Source organism: Macaca nemestrina, unplaced genomic scaffold (assembly GCF_043159975.1).
Source record: "Macaca nemestrina isolate mMacNem1 unplaced genomic scaffold, mMacNem.hap1 Scaffold_135, whole genome shotgun sequence".
Classification (NCBI taxonomy): domain Eukaryota; kingdom Metazoa; phylum Chordata; class Mammalia; order Primates; family Cercopithecidae; genus Macaca; species Macaca nemestrina.
The window spans coordinates 137,570-144,615 of NW_027257618.1; the positions used below are offsets into that span (position 1 = coordinate 137,570).

The following is a 7,046-nucleotide window of genomic DNA, read 5'->3' on the forward strand; positions in this document are numbered from 1 at the left end:
TCCAGAGAGGGTGAGAGAAACCGCACACTTGGTGTTAGAAGAGGTGGAATAGGTCATAGGGCCTTCCGTGTCACAGAGGGCGGCCTCATTTGTATTTGTTTCGCCTGTCGTTTATTAATGTGAGAGTACTTTATTCTTTGAAAGGCTTAGAATTAAGAATAGAAGAAATCAGCTTTATAGAATCCACACTTCTTGGTTTTTAGAAACAATTTGTTTCTAGTTTGCATTTTAAGTAATTGTAATATTTAATATCACAAATGTATTATTACATTGTAATTATAACTATTTTAAATATTACATATTACAATATTTAAGAGAATCTAGGTGTTTGAGCTTCCTGGATCTCTGGTTTGGTGTCTGGCATTAATCTGAGGAAATTCAGCTATTACTGTTACAAATAGTTCTTCTGTTCCTCTTTCTTCCCCCTTGTATTACCGTTATGCATATTTTATGCCTCTGTGGAAGTCCCATAGTGCTTGGATACTCTGTTCTTTTTTGCTTTTCAGTTCTGGAGGTTGGAGTTGGGTATTTCCCTTTCCCCCAGGTCAGAAGGCTCTGATAAAATCCCACCAGGTGAGTCTCCACTTAACTAGCTTCTCTGGAAGGTAGACCTAGTGAAGAGTGCACCCACATATTGAAAAATGATTCTTATTCTCTTTCCCCTGTAGTATGTATGAGGGGATTTTTCTCTCATATTTACACTTCGAGAACCTGGTTGAGCTTCTGATGATACAATTCACAAAAAGCATGAGACCCATAGGCACAGGCCTCCTGGAGGTTTTAACTCTCAGACGTGGCCACAGCTCACTGCAGCAATTTGTCAATTCCAGTTCAGGCTTTCCAATCCCAGCTTTGGTTCCTTGGAGCATTGTGCTCCAGTGTATGGTGATTCATCTGCTTTACCTGTCCAGCCAATCTACAGACAGTGGCTTGCCGGTAACCTCACTTCTCTTGCAGGTTTAAGAACTGCTGATTTTTCAGGTTGCTCAGATTTTTACCTGTGAGGAAGGAGTGACAATTCTCAAGATTATCATGTACGGAACCTGAAATTCCCCAACTCCATTATAGTGAAAAGTGTTTGCCCTTCCTCTGGCTCAAGAATTAAAACGTTTTCATTCTCTGACACGTTGTACTTTGATTCCCTAAATATTTATAATTATAGATTTAAAAACTCAGTTTTCTGCTGTATCAGACATCTAGACTGGCACTTTCCAACAGAATTGAGAGTCCTGTTATAGAACTTGAAACCTTCCTTGTAGCCTCATATAAATATATAAACTAGTATATTTTTAACTCAAAATGCTCATACTATACTTTCAATAAGAAATACAAATAGGCCAGATGCGGTGGCTCAAGTCTGTAATCCCAGCACTTTGGGAGGCCGAGGCGGGTGGATCACGAGATCAGGAGATCGAGACCATCCTGGGTAACACGGTGAAACCCCATCTCTACTAAAAATACAAAAAGTTAGCCAGGCGTTGTGGCGGGTGCATGTAATCCCAGCTACTTGGGAAGCTGAGGCAGGAGAATAACATGAACGCGGGAGGCGGAGTTTGCAGTGAGCCAAGATCACGCCACTGCACTCCAGCCTGGGCGACAGAGCAAGACTCCGTCTCAAAAAAAAAAAAAAACAAAAACAAAAAAATATATATATATATATAAAATATACATATATACACAAATACAGTATTTTCTATTTTTTATAGTAACTAGCATGTCTTTCACACAGCAAATCCACTTCAGACCGGGCGCACTTCATGTGCTCAGCTGCCGCATGTGGTGAGTGACAGAGACCACCCTGCATGTGTGTGCGCTATTTTACTGCCTTTTTCTTGACCACAGACTCTACCTCCTGTTTCTCTGTGTATGCAGTGATGATTTGCTGAATATTACACATTGTGGGTAACTTGTTGAGCACACTCAGGATCCCTAACCTTCCTCTGAAGCTTTGCAGCTCCTGTTTTAGCAGCTAGCACAGGCACTGCTGGGTCATCGTGACATGGGCAGGCTTGGTTGGATTCGCTGTTGGTGTGAATCTGTGGAGAGCTCCAATCCTGCACCCACTCCAATCTCCCCCTCCTGGACCTGGTAGGAGGGCCATGCTCCGCCCACACCTGAGCTCTCGGTGCCACGATCTGCAGGTGTACTCCAGAGGACAAGTGTACTGTGGGTGCGTCTCATTCATTCTCCTGCCCTTGCCCTCAGGTTCTGGCTGGCACAGCTGTGGTCACAGACTAAAAACAGCCACCTCATTCGTTTTGTGCAGCTTTACAGTTGTTTGTGGCAGATGTGTGACTTCAGTCCCTGTTCCCTCATCATGGCTAGAACAAGTTTTGGCAAATTATTCCTATATCTTTACATGTGAAAACTAAAGGAAAGTTTCACCCATAGAATATTAGTGTTGCCACAATCCTAATGAGAGTTTCTCCAGAAACTACGAGCCAGGTCAGCAGCCAGTCATTTCATAGAAGATAAACTTCAAGAACATTCTCTGAAGGGCAATGAAACTGAGTAAGATCTAACCACTGTTACCAGCAACCAAGAAAACTAGGTAAGAAAATGCAGCTAAGATTTGGACCTAGTAACTACGGTAATAAACATGCAAACTATCGCTAAGCACAAAATAGGCTGGGAGTAAAAAAATTTTATGATATTGACATTTATGATTTTACAAAACTGCCCCATGTGATACCAAGAGGACTCCTGATGAAAATTTACAAAGGATGCTTTATGGTTTATATAAAAATGTTAGTCAAATAAATCCAAACATTTCACAAAAATAACATTTCAAATATTCTTTTATATTTTGCAGACAATTAAGTTATCCATCATGCATGACCCAGTAACATTTCTCAGCGGTTGGATTCAATACGAGAAATAAGCAAATAACCGCAATGCTTCTTTCATTTCAAAGTCATTTCTCTTATAACAAGTGGTCAAGAAAAATGCCTGTTGCCTTACATACTGGTTAATGCCAAAAATTTGGTTTAAAATATTTCAAGTGGGTTATCCTTTTACGTCCATGTTGTTAGTTACACAAAGAACACATACAAATGCATTTTTTTCCATAAGTTTTTGCAAATTATAAACTAAAGAAACAGGATTAAGCATTTTATTTTTTGAGATAGGGTCTAGCTCTGTTGCCCAGGCTGGAGTGCAGTGGCACGATCATGGCTCCCTGCAGCCTCAACCTCCCCCAGCCCAGGTGATTCTCCCATCCCAGCCTCCCAAGCAGCTGGGACCACAGGCACACACCACCATTCCCGGCTGATTTCTGTATGTTTTGTAGGGATGGGCTTTGGAATGTTGCCCAGGCTAGTCTCAAATGCTGGGAACTCAAGCAATCTGCCTGCCTTGGCTTCCCAAACTGCTGAGGTTAGAGGCATGAGCCACCATGCCTGGCCTAATCATTTCTAAAGAGTCTGTATTTATTATCGAGATGGGGGTCTTGTTCTGTTGCCCCAGCTGGAGTGCAGTGGTGCCATCTCAGCTGACAGCAACCTCTGCCTCCTGGGCTCAAGTGATTCTCCCACCTCAGCCTCCCAAGTAGCTGGGACTACAGGTGCACACCACCAGGCTCAGCTAATTTTTTGTACTTTTGGTGAAGACAAGGTGTACAAAAGGCATTTCTGTACATTTTGCCATGTTGTCCAGGCTGACCTTGAACCCTTGGGCTCAAGCCATACACCTGCCCTGGGTTCCCAAATTACTGGAGTTATAGGCATGAGCTATCGTGCCCAGCCCTTCATTATGTGCTGTGGCTTAATATTAAAATAAGGAAAGGGAGGAGCCCAAGGGAGCACGTTGGCAGAAAGGGCTCCCTTGTCAACAACTTGCTAGCACGGCATTCACTCCCTTGCCTGGCTGGCACTGCGTTCTTTACATGAAGAACAAGTCATGTGTCAATGAAAAACAAAAACAACATAGGAACACCCTGTCTCTACAAACACTTAAAAATTAGTTGGGTGTGGTGGCGAGCACCTGGGGTCCCAGCTGCCTGAGGTTGAAGTGGAAGGACCGCATGAGCCCAGGTGGTCACAGCTGCAGTGAGCCAAGAGCTGCCATCATGATGCTGAATTCCAACCTTGGTGACAGAGCAAGACCTTGTCTCAAAACAAAAACCCAAAGTGATGCACTCTAAGTTCTGTCCTTTAAATTCCAGTACCTTCGTTTGTAAAGGTATGTAAAGGTGAAACTCAGGAGCTGCTTGCAGTCATGTGGACATACACTTGACCTCAGCTCTGATCTGAGGCACGTTCTTCTGTCTCACTGCTTGCCAAGACTAAGCTAAACGTCAGAAGTAAAAATACTCCCCCAAATGTTGTATATGTAGCTTCAACGTGGAATGTAAGGCGATTCAGGTCCTTTGAAAGACAAGCTTGCAACAACGGCATGAATAATGTTGGAATCAAAATCACAGAAACTAAACACCAAATAGCATAGGTTCAATCCGTGTCTCTAACAAGTATCTGGATAACTAAACTTTCTGCTTTACTTGGGTGTGAAGATCATGTAATGTAGTTTATAATTATTTGGGCAGAGAAAATGGAGAATTAGCGTAGCTATGTAAAATTCAAGATTAAAGAAAAGCAGTATTATATAGCAGAAATATAAATTGGCTATTACCTTCAGTAATTTAGATCAGGGGTTGGCAGGTCCCTGCACCAAATCTGGTCCGTTGTTCTTGTAAATAAAGTTTTCTGGGTACACAGCCATACGCATTTGCTATCGCCCATGGCAGAGGGCAGAGTTGAGTGGTTGTGAGAGACCTTATGGCCTGCAGGAACTAAAATACTAGCTGGCACCTTGCAGGCAAAGTTTATGACCTGATTCGGGTAGCTGCCTAAACTGTCCAATTCGCTTGTTCTAAAACAATCCAACAATACAGCACACTTATCTGAAGATTTGAGAACACGCATGCACCAGCCTAATCAGAAGAAAAGTCCAATTCCACCCGGAGGGTTACGAACTCTTCCCTTTTCCCTACAAGGAATTAAATGAATAAAACTGTGTGAGATTTTACTGGTATGTATCGTATGTATGAATCTTGATGAAAACTTAAAAATGTGTATTTATACAGATACATAATGTTACTTTTCATACACTGTTTTCGGACTTCTGGTTCACAAAATCTGCATTTCTGCACCATGACTTTGAAGGCAGAAACCCGACTACTGGGCTAGTGGTCAATTCTGAGGCACCCAGCGTGTTCAGGAGGCAGCGTCGGGGAGCGTGTCCCTTACCTGGAGGGGTGTAGGCGTCCATGGAGGTCTGCACGACCAGGGACCTGCGTTTGGAAGGCATAGGCACCGCCATCTTCTGCTCTTTGTGTCTGGCCAGAGCCGCCTGGACAGCTTCCGTGTGGACGTCTGAAACGCAGAGAGCTCAGTCAGTGCTCAGCTGAGGTCCCAGAGGCCAAGCTGCACCCTCCTCTCTGTCCCCGCAGCACGGTTCATCCACCTTCTGAAACTCACCAACAGATGGGTGGGTGAGGAAAGAAAATCAGTGTTTACAGTTCCAGTAAAGACATTAAAATTTATTCACAGACTTTTTTCATTTTAATACTTTAGAATCCATATCCGCAAGCAAACACTGGGTGTAAACTGCACTGAGATTTTTCTTTTTAGGGTGAATGAACCTTGATCTTTGGAGATTCTTTGTAGGTCACACGTTTGAGCCTCCAAATCCTTTCACTGTACCGTTGAGAGGCGTGTGCACGCCTCGCACCCCAACTCACACAGCCACGGTCGCAGCTCAGCTCAACACCGGCCATGGGCCAGGACTGTGTTGGCTATGGATATGGTTTGGCTGTGTCCCCACCCAAATCTCAACTTGAATTCTACATCCCAGAATCCCCACATGTGTCGTGGGAGGGACTTAGGGAGAGGTAACTGAATCACTGGGTCCCGTCTTTCCTGTGCTATTCTCGTGATAGTGAATAAGTCTCATGAGATCTGATGGCTTATCGGGGTTTCCGCTTTTGCTTCTACCTCGTTTTCTCTTGCTGCTGACATGTAAGAAGTGCCTTTCGCCTCCCACCATGATTCTGAGGCCTCCCCAGCCATGCGGAACTGCAACGCCAACTAAATCTTTTTCTTCCCAGTTTCGGGTATGTCTTTATCAGCAGCATGGAAATGGACTAAAACAACCATTAAGACATTTTTGTGGCTATTAACCCATTACATTAATTCCACACATTCACTGAATGCCTTCTCTGTAAGTCCGTATGGGCTGGGGTCGCAGTGGTGATAAGGCAGACAGTCTCATGGCATCTCACGCAGGCCACTTGTTAAGGGATGAGACAAGTGATAGATGGACTAGAGAATTAAAGCAGAGACAGATGCAGCAGCAACTCCAAACTGTGAAGCCAGGGAAGAACCCTCTTAACACAGAATCAGAACAACAGGAATGAAACATACCAGCTGTCAAGACGAGAATCTTCGAGACACAGGCAAAAATCCGTTCAAAGGCCCTAAACTGTCAGTGAGAACGGTGTTAGCAGAATAAAACCACCACCACCAAAAATGGCCAGCGTGAGTGAAGACGGGTTGGGGCAGTTTTCTCTGAAGCTGCGAGAATGATCCCACTGAAAGGGAATCGGACATGGCTTTCTGGCTTAAACCCCCCAAGCTGCCACCTAAGACAGGACCCAGACCCTCAGCATCATGCCCACGAGCAACTCATCACACTGCTTGGTCTTGGTCAGCCTTTGTGCACACTTCTCTCCCTAACTAGATAAAGAGCCTGGTCATCTGGCCACTATTTCTAATTCCCAGGTCAAAAACCACTATGTGACTGACTTGGCTCATGGCCGAAAACTGAAGGGATCAGTGAGGTGACAGTCCACTCACTTGCACAAATCGCTTTTTGTTTTGCATATTCTCCGTTTTAAACTTTTTGGATGTAATTTCAAAGACACAGAAAATCTGCAAGACCAGCGTAGTGAATTCCCACATAACTTACCAGGCTCAACTTAGGCCCAACTGCTCCTATCTTACATCACTGCTTTCCCCCCTCGCCCATGAATTTTCTAAGTCAAATGAAAA

The 7,046-nt window shown here is 44.0% G+C and overlaps 1 long non-coding RNA gene across 1 annotated transcript; it reads right to left on the reverse strand.

The window, feature by feature from the left end:
- Window positions 1–566: 566 nt before the first annotated feature.
- On the reverse strand, window positions 567–5,347 carry LOC139361287 (uncharacterized). The gene is made up of 3 exons (XR_011618831.1): window positions 5,244–5,347; window positions 4,627–4,983; window positions 567–998 (listed from the first exon to the last, which is right to left on the reverse strand). It is a non-coding gene; the product is annotated as an uncharacterized lncRNA (long non-coding RNA).
- Window positions 5,348–7,046: the final 1,699 nt, after the last annotated feature.